The sequence below is a fragment of the Myripristis murdjan genome, chromosome 7 (assembly GCF_902150065.1).
Source record: "Myripristis murdjan chromosome 7, fMyrMur1.1, whole genome shotgun sequence".
NCBI classification, from domain to species: Eukaryota; Metazoa; Chordata; class Actinopteri; order Holocentriformes; family Holocentridae; genus Myripristis; species Myripristis murdjan.
This window is the reverse complement of record NC_043986.1, coordinates 17,492,772-17,504,762: the sequence shown is the minus strand read 5'-3', so window position 1 is coordinate 17,504,762 and position 11,991 is coordinate 17,492,772. Positions and strand designations below refer to the sequence as shown.

General features: G+C 42.0%; 1 long non-coding RNA gene across 1 annotated transcript; it reads left to right on the top strand.

Annotated features, from left to right (window-relative positions):
* Positions 1–520: 520 nt before the first annotated feature.
* LOC115361526 (uncharacterized) lies at positions 521–11,636 on the top strand. The gene is made up of 3 exons (XR_003928425.1): positions 521–532; positions 9,422–9,432; positions 11,577–11,636. It is a non-coding gene; the product is annotated as an uncharacterized LOC115361526 (long non-coding RNA).
* Positions 11,637–11,991: the final 355 nt, after the last annotated feature.

Genomic DNA, 11,991 nt, shown 5'->3' with positions numbered 1-11,991 from the left:
TTTGCAATCTAAAAGCTGAAGTATGTGATGGAACTAAGAGTGCATGGAGGGGACAGCTCAGGGGACCCGTTACAGCTTTGATCCAGTGCTGGCGAAACAGCAGTAAAGGGGAGCACTCTGTCCTAGCTATTCATACTACAGCTTTTAAGGTTCTTCTGAGGTTTTTTGGATCAGCGTTTTACAACAATGCATACTTCCCTCATTGAATCATGTGTTTAGGCTTTGACGAGATGCTGGTATTCACGTGAGTTTGGCTGAACCGTGTCAGTCCTCCTGGGAGCTCATATGATTTTTTTCATGGGAGACATTCGATGTCAGAGTCCCGTTCAGAACAGATGGCCTTTCAATTGTGCTTTCAACTTCAGGATCAGGGATGGCAACACGTGGAAGCTGCTAATGACATGTTGACGTAAAAGTGATGAGGTGGAATGCATTTCTTCTGCCATTATTTTACAAATAAAACATCTGTTGATGGACAAATTTTGGCATCCTTTAAAAACTTACACAACTAAATTGCCTTTGTTTGCTTGTAGTCGGGTTATTTAATATTGACAAAGTTACTTCTCTGAGTTATTTTTGGCACTGGGCAGGATTTCTTCAGCATCTCGCAAAATGTCAAATATTAAAATTTCCCATTATGTGAGGTAATACAAAAGCACAGAGACCAACAGAGACTCATTTATCTTTTTCCAAGAGCCAAATTACTTGCTTCTGATATCTATCAGCTGGAGATTTTTCATTTTCATTTTCATTTCATCCTTTCTTCCCTATCCCTAAATCATTCCTATTCCATCTTAAACTCACACCCTGATTCTTATTCATGTGCTTGCATATTTCTTCAGAGGAAATGCATGACTTGGTCATGCAGTAAGTAATGATTTATCAGAAATGCTAAAGCTGTTCTAATCAAGCTTGAAAACTACAGACCACATGGAAGGAAAAACACAGATGATCCATATTGCTGCACCATATCTAGTTAGACTCACTTCAGTTTCATGGTCTTATCAGTTGAGGCAAAAAAGGGAGAAACTACAGGACTAAAAGGAGAGAGGGAGGTGGAATGCTGGAGGTTTTGTGATGTACAGATTCCAGCGATCACATGTAGCTGTAAGCAGCGGCTACATGTGTGAAAGAGCTCTTTGTCTGCAGCCCAGGTTCCTGGGTTCAGCTAATCAAATGGATTAGAGACGGCTTTGAAAGTCCTCCCATCTGAATTGGCCATCCGCACAAAAACAAACACACTGTAGTGGCTGCAGCCGCTGACTTATACCAAGGTGCCTGTGTGTGTTTGTGCGTGTGTGTGTGTGTGTGTGTGTGTGTGTGTGTGTGTGTGTGTGTGTGTGTGTGTGTGTATGTGTGTGTGCGCATACCAGTGCCTCAGACTGTACTTGACTTTGTGTTCAGATGTATGCATCTATGTCATTTATATGTGCGTCCATGGGGGTTAACAAAGATGAGCAAGAAGGTAAACTCATGATAGTAAATATAGCCAGTGTGTCCATCAAATGTCTATAAAGCTAAACAGATTAGCAGCAGTAAAATTCCTAGTAATTAGCACTTTCAGAAGAGAGGCAGTGCTGACAGAAAGAACGGGGTGCTGTTCCTTGTCTGACCCCTCACTTCAGTACTTCAGTCCAATTTGTTGTCTCTATCAGTTCCTGACGATTTAACAAGACCCAGACCTCATTATGCTCTCTCTTCCCATGCTTTCAAGTGGAGCATCTGCTTGTATTGTGATGTCAAACCTGTGTGTTATGCACTCCAAACTTTTCAGCAAGTGCCTCTGCCTTACCTTGATTTGTTTATTTATGAGACTAATCAAAGTCTTTGAACTAAAAAAACATCCCTCAACATGCAAGTAAACAAACAGACGCATATAAAGTATAGGCTTAATATCATTTTTTTTTTTTTTTTTTTTTTTTTTTTTAAGTAAGCTCTCAAAATCAAAGAGTAAAACTGTTTGCAAACCATGAGGTCAGAGCACAACAAGCTTATCAGTGAGGATACAGACATGTAACACTGCTCCTGATCCCAAGGCTTGATTACTCACCTCCCTCAAACTGGGAAAACACTAGCACTTTCCACTCCATCCACTACGTGTGTGTGTGTGTGTGTGTGTGTTCGAGAGTGTGTGTTTGTATGTTCTTTCCACTGTTCTGAGGAGTTTCCACTGAGTGTTTGGTTAGGAGACGGAAAGGTCAAATGGCGTTGGCTCTTTGCAGGACTCAATTTTCTTTTGTGTATCAATCATGGAGTCACAGATCGCGTTCATCTCTCCTCTGCCTCACACATTGAGTCACAGGCTTTGCACAGCACAGGGCAACACCCGCACACGCATACAAACACACACAAACACAAACAGCACACAACAGCCCGAGCTCCCAGGTGGCCAGCTAACTGCCTGGAAGTGATAAAGCTGGGAGGCTGCTAGAGGCAGTCAGAAGAGGAAAAACAAGCTTTGTCATCCAAGAGATCGCTTGATACTGGACCACACTATCAGGGTCCCCAACTGTGCAGCCCCAGTGGTGTTCAAACAATCATGATCCACACATACACACACACACACACGCACACACTCTAAGGCTTTTCCCACTGAGAAATGGTAAGTGTTGATCTGTTTACAAACACTGGCTGCAGTTCTCAAATGGCCGCAAATTGGATAAGATAAAGACAAATGCATTAAATAGCTTGTTTGTGTCCATGTGACTTAAAGATAAACAGGTAAAAGGATAACATCCACTCTATATATTTTATTTATACAAATATGAAAAGCACTGAGGACAACAGCAACATAACGCATTATTGACAAAAATGATGGAAAAGTCCTCATTTATCCTTCCATTGTGCATTTAATAATGCCAAACTAAAATGAGCTTGTCATCAGTACATGTACTGTCCCACGAGGGGGAATAAAGCCAGGCAGTTAAGCAAAGTCGTCCTGCACCCTGACTTTGGACAGTCAGACCACATCTCTCTGTTACTGCTGCCTGCATAAAGACAGCTGCTAAAATGAGTCAACCCCACAGTTAAAGCTGTTAAAGTATGGCCAGAGGGAGCTGAATCAGAGGATGAATGCATGCAAAGCCACTGGACCTGATGAAATCCCTGGCAATGCTGTCAGAGCGCGTGCCCAACGGCTAGCTGAGGTCTTCATCGGCATCTTCAACATGTGCCTGGCCTAGTCTACTGTCTCCACCTCCTTCAAGACCACCACAATAACACCTCAGCTGATCATTGATGTCTGTAAGCAGGGAAGGGAAAGATTGCAGGCCCATCCACATCAATGGAGCAGCTGTGGGTGGAAAGGGTCAACAACTTCAAGTTCTTGGGAATCCACTTCACTGGGGACCTTTCACGGAGCCTCCAAAGTCTCCCTACTGACGCACAGTGGAGAACATACTGACCAACAGCATCATGGTTTGGTATGGTAACACCAAAGCATCTGAATGCTATGCATGTATATAGACACATATATGCTTTCCATTATGTATGCCAGAGTACAAGTGTAATGACAATAAAGTTTAACTGAACTGAACTGAACTGAATAGAATTGAGTTGAATCGAATTGAATTTTCACGTGAGGAAGCATCTGACTACTGTGTCTGGGTGTAGTTGACCACAGTGTTGATTTTCTGATCTTTCTATGATAGGATAATTCATGGTTGATTGCATTTTGCTGATTTCTGCTGATTTTTTCCCCCTGCATGCAGTGGAAGGTCACCATAATGAAACCCAGACGACACTGAGATGCAAGCCTTCATATGCTATCACTTTCACTTTCCTTCTCTCTCCTCATTATTGCATCAGGAAATGTAAACGTGTCACCCTTCCTTTCTCTCTAATTTTGTGGGTGCATATGTGTAGGTATCTGGTGCACAGATGTGAATAATAGCTCTTGAAATCTCATCCGCACAGCTTTGTGATGGATGCCTGTGAACCTAATAGAGCACAGGGAATAAATACAGAGCTAACTAGATAATTGTCTCAGGGACTGATAGTTTTGTCCTGGCTCTGTTCATGTCCCTGTTTGACCGTGGCGGTGTCTCTAGAGGCTGCGACCATGTGAACCTGCTGGATGGATACTGCATAGCATTATGATTATGCAAGGTTTTGTTGAGTGGAGAGGAGAGGACAGGATGAAGGTTTGGATATGATAAAAGGAACAGACAATGCGTGAATGTTGTCTAGGTCCTCTAATCTGGAAAAATGTGTTTCACTACCTTCAGATGGTTTTGATGACAAAGGAGTTAAGATCTAAATTGGTGATTGGGTGTCTGGCATCTTCCAGTCCAGCTGTCTCGTCTGAGGCAATATGAGCCATAGGAATAATTATTTCTATCTGTTTTCTTATTCATATTGCATGTAGAAATTAGACTTTTTACTTTTTTTTTGTTTTGTTTTGAAAAAGTTAACATCCTTATTCTGATTCCAAAGATTCAATGTCTGACAGACTACCACCTGACAGCAGTTTATTATGCCAGTGCATTTTTTTCTGTATGTCAAAACATAATTTTCATAATATTAAAAAAATGGTCAGATTACATCTCTTTAAAGATGTAACTGTTGTCCATTACTATTGTAATGGACAACAGGTTACGCATAGTCAGACCTGCGGTCACTCGTAGTGGACAATGACTTAAAAAAAAAAAATCTGTGTCTAAAGGTGTTGTGCTTTTAAGCATTTGCAATATTTACATTTTAACTTTAACCCATAAATGTAGAAATAAATGTTCTTTTTTTTTTAATGCTGTTATAGAAGTGACTTACTATACTCTGAATATTCTGATGTACTGCCACCATGCTTCACTTCAAGTTGGGTCATATTTGCATCAGATCGGTTTGGTAGGCTCTGCTAAATAAGTGATCAGAAGATAGTTATGTCATACTTAAGCAGAGAGGAAAGAAATAAAACACCAAACGTGGCATCCATTGCAATGGACATCAGGTTCCTCTTGTTCTTGGCTTAAATGGACCCACTCGGCATCACTGGACATTCTACTTTGATAATATTAACAGATCAACATTATATTGTGGATATACACATGGGTTTACTACTGTACACAGTCCATACAACCACACAGCACTCCCCAGGCATGCAAAACCTGGCAAACTTACAACAACATGCATGAACACAGACACAAACATTCACATGCACTCACAAACACACACACACACACACACACACACACACACACACTCCCTCACATACACACAAATACGCAAGCATGTATGCAGTCAATAGCAGACAGTCAGTGGTGGGCTCTGGGGGCCTTTTGGAGGCGCCAGATGGGACATTCTGCAGTAATTGAGGTAATTTGGACAGGCATTCAGAGATACTGACGCAGGACTTTGGGTTGGAGTCCAAACTGAGAGCACAGAAGTATTATAAAAGCTGTCACTCTTGGATAAATTCTCCTTGTGTTCTACATGGCTTCCATTGAACTTCATATCCCTTTCTCATTCTTCTCGCTCTCTGTTGTCCCACTCTGTTTTGATAGCAGAGCCCAAGTCTTCAGTTATCACTGGCTTTGCTTCAATCCTCATTATCAAAGATGTCACTAATCCTATGGATGTTCAAAACCATGCTTCTTCTGCTACTAATTCTACCAATTATACCAGTAAATCCATTCTCTGTCTCTCTGGCTGGTGTCCCTGTGGTCCCAGTGGCTCCCAGGGCCTTGATGTATCCAGCTGGCATGTCTGAGGGAGCTGGGACAGCTGGGATCCTTGACCACCCGGATTACACCAACCCACTCGCCATCATCAACAGCCCATCAAGGCAAGGAGTTTTCCACTTCAGATCTCACGGAAATCATTCTCTCCGAGTTCCCCACCATCACTCCAATTGTTGTTTCATACTTGGATACAAAAACTGAGCTTTTCGCTATCCACTTCCCAAATCCTTAATTTTCTATAATCACCCCCACCAGTAACTAAGTGGGTTGGACATATTACTGATTAGACTGCTCAACTCTGTACCTGGCCCTGAGGAGTGAGGGAAGTGTCCTTTGATGTGCTTTGATATGTGAGAATGTTTAGACTAAGCCAGTTTTGGCATTCAGGCTATGTAGGCTATTCTCTGTGGATAGGGCTCCCTTTACGCATGGTCACAGTATGGCTGTGGATCTAAGGCTCTAAAACAGGAAAAACCTTTCAGCGAAAACACACTATTCCAAATCTTAACTTGAGAAGCGTGGGGCATGACAAAAATTTAATTTACTGACCAAGAATAAAAAATAAAAAAGAGGCGAGTCCCACTCTGGGCCTAACACTGACTGTAAAGGTAAAAAAGCAATCAGGTGCTCCAAAGGACAGGGCAGTAACATCAAAGATAAAGCAAGTCCTTGTTGGTTTGCAATCTAAAAAAAGTTTTACCTATGTCCGAGTGCCTTGGACTTTTTTAGATTGCCACCAGTATGGACTTCCCTGTGGGATGGGCAATCTTTGCTTTATCAAAGAAGTAATCTATAGACATTAAAGGGTCCCAAAAGTTTATGTCTGGACATAACACCCCTCTGCAGACTATGTGAGAGTGAGAGTTCTGTTGGCAGCAAGGAAGCATCTGGATCTCAGTCAGAGTATATATTGAGTTATGAATTAGGTAAATGTATATGATTACTGTAGGTTTCTCTACAATGATGAAAAAAGGAACTTCAGTTGTCTTAAAGGGACAGTGTGCAGGACTGAAACTGAGTCAAAAGAAATGGGATATAATATTCAAAAACACACTTTTTATTAGTATGTAAGAACAAGAAATGTAGAGTGGCAGTGTGTTCATAAAGTTAGAATAAGTCTTTTTAGTCTTTTTAAAGTGTAAGTCCTAATTGTTCTTGCTTCACCATGTTTCTACAGTGGCTCAGACAGGACAAACCAAACCAAACCACACTTTGCGATGAATGCATTGTTCTCTTGCAAGTGGCTTACGGAAATGGGTGCTGCTAATGTGTTGTTTTATTAGAGAATTTCTGGAATTGCTACCAAAAGAAAAACAGTCATTTGTTTTGGTTTTGGTGTGTCTATGGAGGACCATACCTATAACGCGCAAGAGCAACTCAGCGTGAAATACTGTTGTTATAAGGTCGTTGTTATGATATAACATTTTGCTATCTAAATAACTGAAAATGCCAAACAAAAGGACCTCAGCAAATCTCAATGTCATCTCAAATTGTGATGCCATGATTTATTATTGTTTTGATAGCCGCCATAGCCTCATGGTTTGTGTTTGGAAAACGGAGGGGTGGGGAGTGCTGACAATTTTGTTGCATTCTGCGTTGTAACCTTTAGATGCCGCTAAATCCTACACACTGTTCCTTTAAATCATCCATCATTGTTTGTCCCTCAGACAAGAAGAATGTTCCCATCATGTATGTTGTTATTGTTACTGAATGTCTTTAATTATCTTTCCACCAACACACAAAGTCATCTTACACACACTCAGCCACAATCCTATATCCATATACTCTCATTAGGTTTGCTGACCAGCCCATGTTTGTCCTGCCTTGTCCCCCGGAGTCACACATAGGAAGAGGGCATGGATGAGGTGACCCCGGGCCCCTGTTTGGCATGGCTAGGGGCCTCTCTGTGCAGACAAGCAGACTCCTGCCTTTGTTGGGTGCTGCCCTATGAGAAAGCCTAACGGCCAGGGTCTGAATGTTGACCCTACGCGCTAATGGTAAACACCAGCCAAATGGCAAACAAACAAAAGCAAAATGAGCAAAGAGCTACTATACTGTCTCTGTAATGAGCCTCTCTCCTCTCTTTCACCTTCACTCCATCTCCTCCTGTCCTCTGGAAAGCCTCCGCACTTATAACATCGGAACATGAAGTGAGAGGCCAGCACCAGCAGCAACCCAGAGTTCACTCAGATGTCTGATGGAAATCCAACCTCGCTTTGTTTACATATTCGTTCGGGATCATTTGGCTCCAAACCATTCCATTTTCTTGTCCATGTACGTTATTTCCCCCATCCATTTATTTCTCGGAGCTTTGGGAGCTATTTGGACATGAACCCATGTCTTTCCTTTTGCCCATTTATACCCTCTCAAGGACTCCCAAAACACACACAGACACACACACAGACACACACACCAATGGGTATGTGGCTCTTTGAGTTCACCTACAGCAGCTGCTATGGTTTTTAAGAGTTTATGGCTTTGCTTTGTATTCTTACTGAAATGCAGTGCCAACATGACACTCATGACACACACACACACACACACACACACACACACACACACATACACACACACACCCACACACACCCACACACACACACACACACACACACACACACACACACACACACACACACACATGCGTGTACGCATGCACACACTGCTGATCCAATGCTAGTAACCAAGCCAAATCCTGGTTATGAGGTACTCTTGTGGCAGGACTCCATTAGCTTTGGCACATTGAGGGTCACTATGTTCCAGACTAGCAACAGTGGTTCAGTAACCTCTGGATTTGTGACCTGACTAATGCCTTGTGGATTTTCACTGATCGACCATAGTAACCGCTCTTTCTACATTCCAGAGTTCCCCTGTAACTGAGCCTAATCCTGTAAGCTCTAATAGATATTATCACTTTACTATGAAAAGCACACTCCATTTAATTAAACCCGGCTGCTCTGATCCTATAGCCAAGTAGCGGCCTATTTAAGATGAGAGACACCCAGTATGTGCATGTATTTCTTTTTACGGTGCAATTATTAGACAGGTGTGTACACGTGTACACGTGTTAGCCAAGTAATTGCTCATTACTAACAATAACTGAATAACATAATATGAGGTTCTCCTTTTTCGCTGTCTTTCTCCTCTCTCTACTCTCATGCATGAGCTCTGCGCCTGTTGCTGTCCATTCAGAACTTTTAACTGAGTCTCCCAGTGTTTTGCTTTAGATGGCTGTGCCTGCTGTTTTAAAGCTCTGCTTTTCATTGGCTTTATGAGACCAACTGTAAATTCCTGGGAGCCTTGTGTCTCACTGTGGACTCTATCCAGTTTTCTCTTCTCCCCACCAAACCCTCCTTCTCCCAGCTTAACTGCCTGGCAAGCACTGGCACACCTTTTACACTCTCAGCTTGGCTTGTGAAACCTGTACCACTAATTATGAGGTGATAATTATTGAGTGTAGAGCTGATGAGAGGTGTACCCGTTGTGTTGAAGGAAGCAGGGTTTTCTCTGCCATCTGTATCCATGTCAGAGTTTTGCTAACAGTGGAAAGACAACAAAATGGTTATTGAGCATTGTTTATAAATTATTTTCCATTTCTTTTCAGTTAGCCACAAGGTAGAAATAAGATAAACAGGTATTTTTTTTCACTTCAAAATCAAAATGACCATGGTTGGATGTAGTGGGAACAGGTAGCCTACGAAGCGATGTTTCCATTGGCATATGATGTAGTGTTGGAGGTCTGCCACAAGAACAAGAGAAGGTGGCATCAGGAAGAAACTCAGAGCATGAGAGGGGATGTGCTGAGTTGTTAACAGAGTTTCATGGCTTTACTGGTGATCATGGTTTTGTTGGAATGGAATAAGTCTCAATGGAGGAAGGGCCTGAGCAAAGAGTATGTGTGTGAGTATGTGTGTGTGTGTGTTTACTGTGGATGCTGTCATGCACTATGCATTTGCAAGTGTGAACATTTGCAGTACAACGCAGGAGTGTTTTAGTTTTTTGGTGGTGGGGATGGAATTGAGGAAATGCAGATCGAGGAGCGGAGCCAGACAATGACAGAGAAAATGGAATAATTCAGCGAGGTAGAGAGCGTGTGTTTGTGATAGCTGGCGAAGGGAGGCTCTTTAGACATCTGTTAATGATTTTGCAGATGTGTGTTGGGGACAGAGGGGGGCTAGCTTCACTGTAACAACAGAAGCTGCATTGTGCTTTGTCTAATTTTGGTGCATTTTGTTCTTTTTGTGACCCAGGGGCTGCAAGTGTTGGCTCACAATTCTCAGTGAATTGTTACCATCACACAGAGTGTAACGCTTGTATACTCATATCTGCATGCTACCTACTTGTGTATATACCTACATAAACAGGCACAAAAACAAACCCACATGCCCCACATCCCCTGATAGAATGAGCAATGACAGCAATGCCTCGGCTATGTTGTGTAATGAACTTGCTGCCACACCCTCAGTCTAACAGACAGGAGTCAAAGGTCAGGTCTGAAGTCTCTTAACAGGGGTGTATGGCATTTCAATTTAGAGGTTTGGTTAAGTGCTTAAAAGTGGTTAAAAGTTAAGTAGCAGACATGGGACATATCTGACTTGGGGTGCATCTGACTAACTTCGACTGCATGTTGTTCAAGGCCATGAGGACGCAGAACCCAAACCAAAGCATAGTTAGGCAAGACCTCAGTCAAAGTCTCATACCTTCAGTTCGGGTTGATTAGTGTATAGAAAACACAACATTACACCATAGGAAGAGGGCTTTGAATGGCATCCTCCTGTTTATCAGTGAACTCGCTGAAATCTGCCACTCTCTTTACCACATGAAAGAGAGAGGAGGGTAAAGGGAAGTAAAGAAAGAAGAGAGAGAGAGAGAGGAAGAAAAGAATGGGGCAGAGAGGGAAAGAATGTCCTAGACAGGGATGGTGGAGGGAGCGGATGAGGAGCTTTTGGGGGAGGAATGGGGCTGAGCAGTTGAAGGGTTGAGGGGTTTGAGTCTGATAGCTCGATGTGCATCAGTGATCCCAGTCCTCTCCCAGTCCATACATACTCTTCCCCCCATTCTCACCCTGGCATTCAGCAGCACTTTCCCACTGGGTAGGTCAAAGCCCCATTAAGAGAGTATTTTGTTGCTATATTGTGTTTGTTGTGGGGATAGTCAGTGGAAAGGGCAGATTGGCAATGGAGAGAATGGGGATTTGCTTCAGCGGTCCTCTCTACCAATTCAGACCCAGATAGTTCCCACTCTTTAGCTGTCAATGCGACCGCACTCTCACTATCTACACTCAGGCATTGAAACATGTCTAGACTGAGACTGCGTTGGTCTATTATTTATGTGTCAATATAGTGGCACTCACAGAAACAAGTAATAATCAAGCTTACTCTGATAGTAGAGAGACAGTGAAATAGTTACTCTAATAAAGAATAAAATTTCGACATTGTCTCGATCAGCTAATTTAACAGTTTTTTCTGTCTTTTTTGGTTCCAACCATATTCAAGTAACACTGATATTAGATAATTTGCCAGGATATTAAACCTGCTCCAATCAAAATTGCCACGAGACAAATTAAGTGAGAACTCAATCGACAAATGCACACAATTTATTGGTTATGTCCACATGGTTTGCATAGTCCAAGTCCTTTAAAGCAGTGGCTACACATGCCAGACTTGTATAGAAACATACAGTGCTGAGGGGAGCTGCTGTGTGGTGATACAGAAACAATGTGGTTCCACCAGTTAGCAAGCAAGAGGGCAGGAAAAGACTGTTGGTAACTCCAAAGCTGTATTATTCACACAGTGTGTCATGTGCACTTGAAATACATGGCTTGGAAATTAAAAAAAAATAAATAAAAAAAAAAACACGAAGAATGATCATGGAGAAGATCTCATTCTCAAGACAGGGAAGGAGTTGACGGGTCATATTTAGAGGATCTATTACACTCGTATGGAGTAACAAATACCACTATATGGGTAAGCGCCCAAACTAACACTTTAATAAATTATGTGCTTATTCCACTTTTTTTTTTTCATTGTCAGTTAAGTCTAAACAGTCCTCACCAAATTCATAGCTGGAAGTCTTCCTCAAACCTTCTGGTGTTAAAGAGCATAAATGTTCTTTCTCTGAAACTGATATAAATTACTGATCGCTGAATTTTAGGTTGTGGATTATCAGAGATTTGATTTGCACTCTCTCTTTTTTCCCTTTTATTTTTCCTCTTCTTTTTCCTCTTCTCTGTGCTTTTGAATGTCCTTTTAAGCCTTAAAGCACCTTGGATGGTCATTATGTATGAAATGTGCAATACAAATAAACTTGCTCTTGCCTT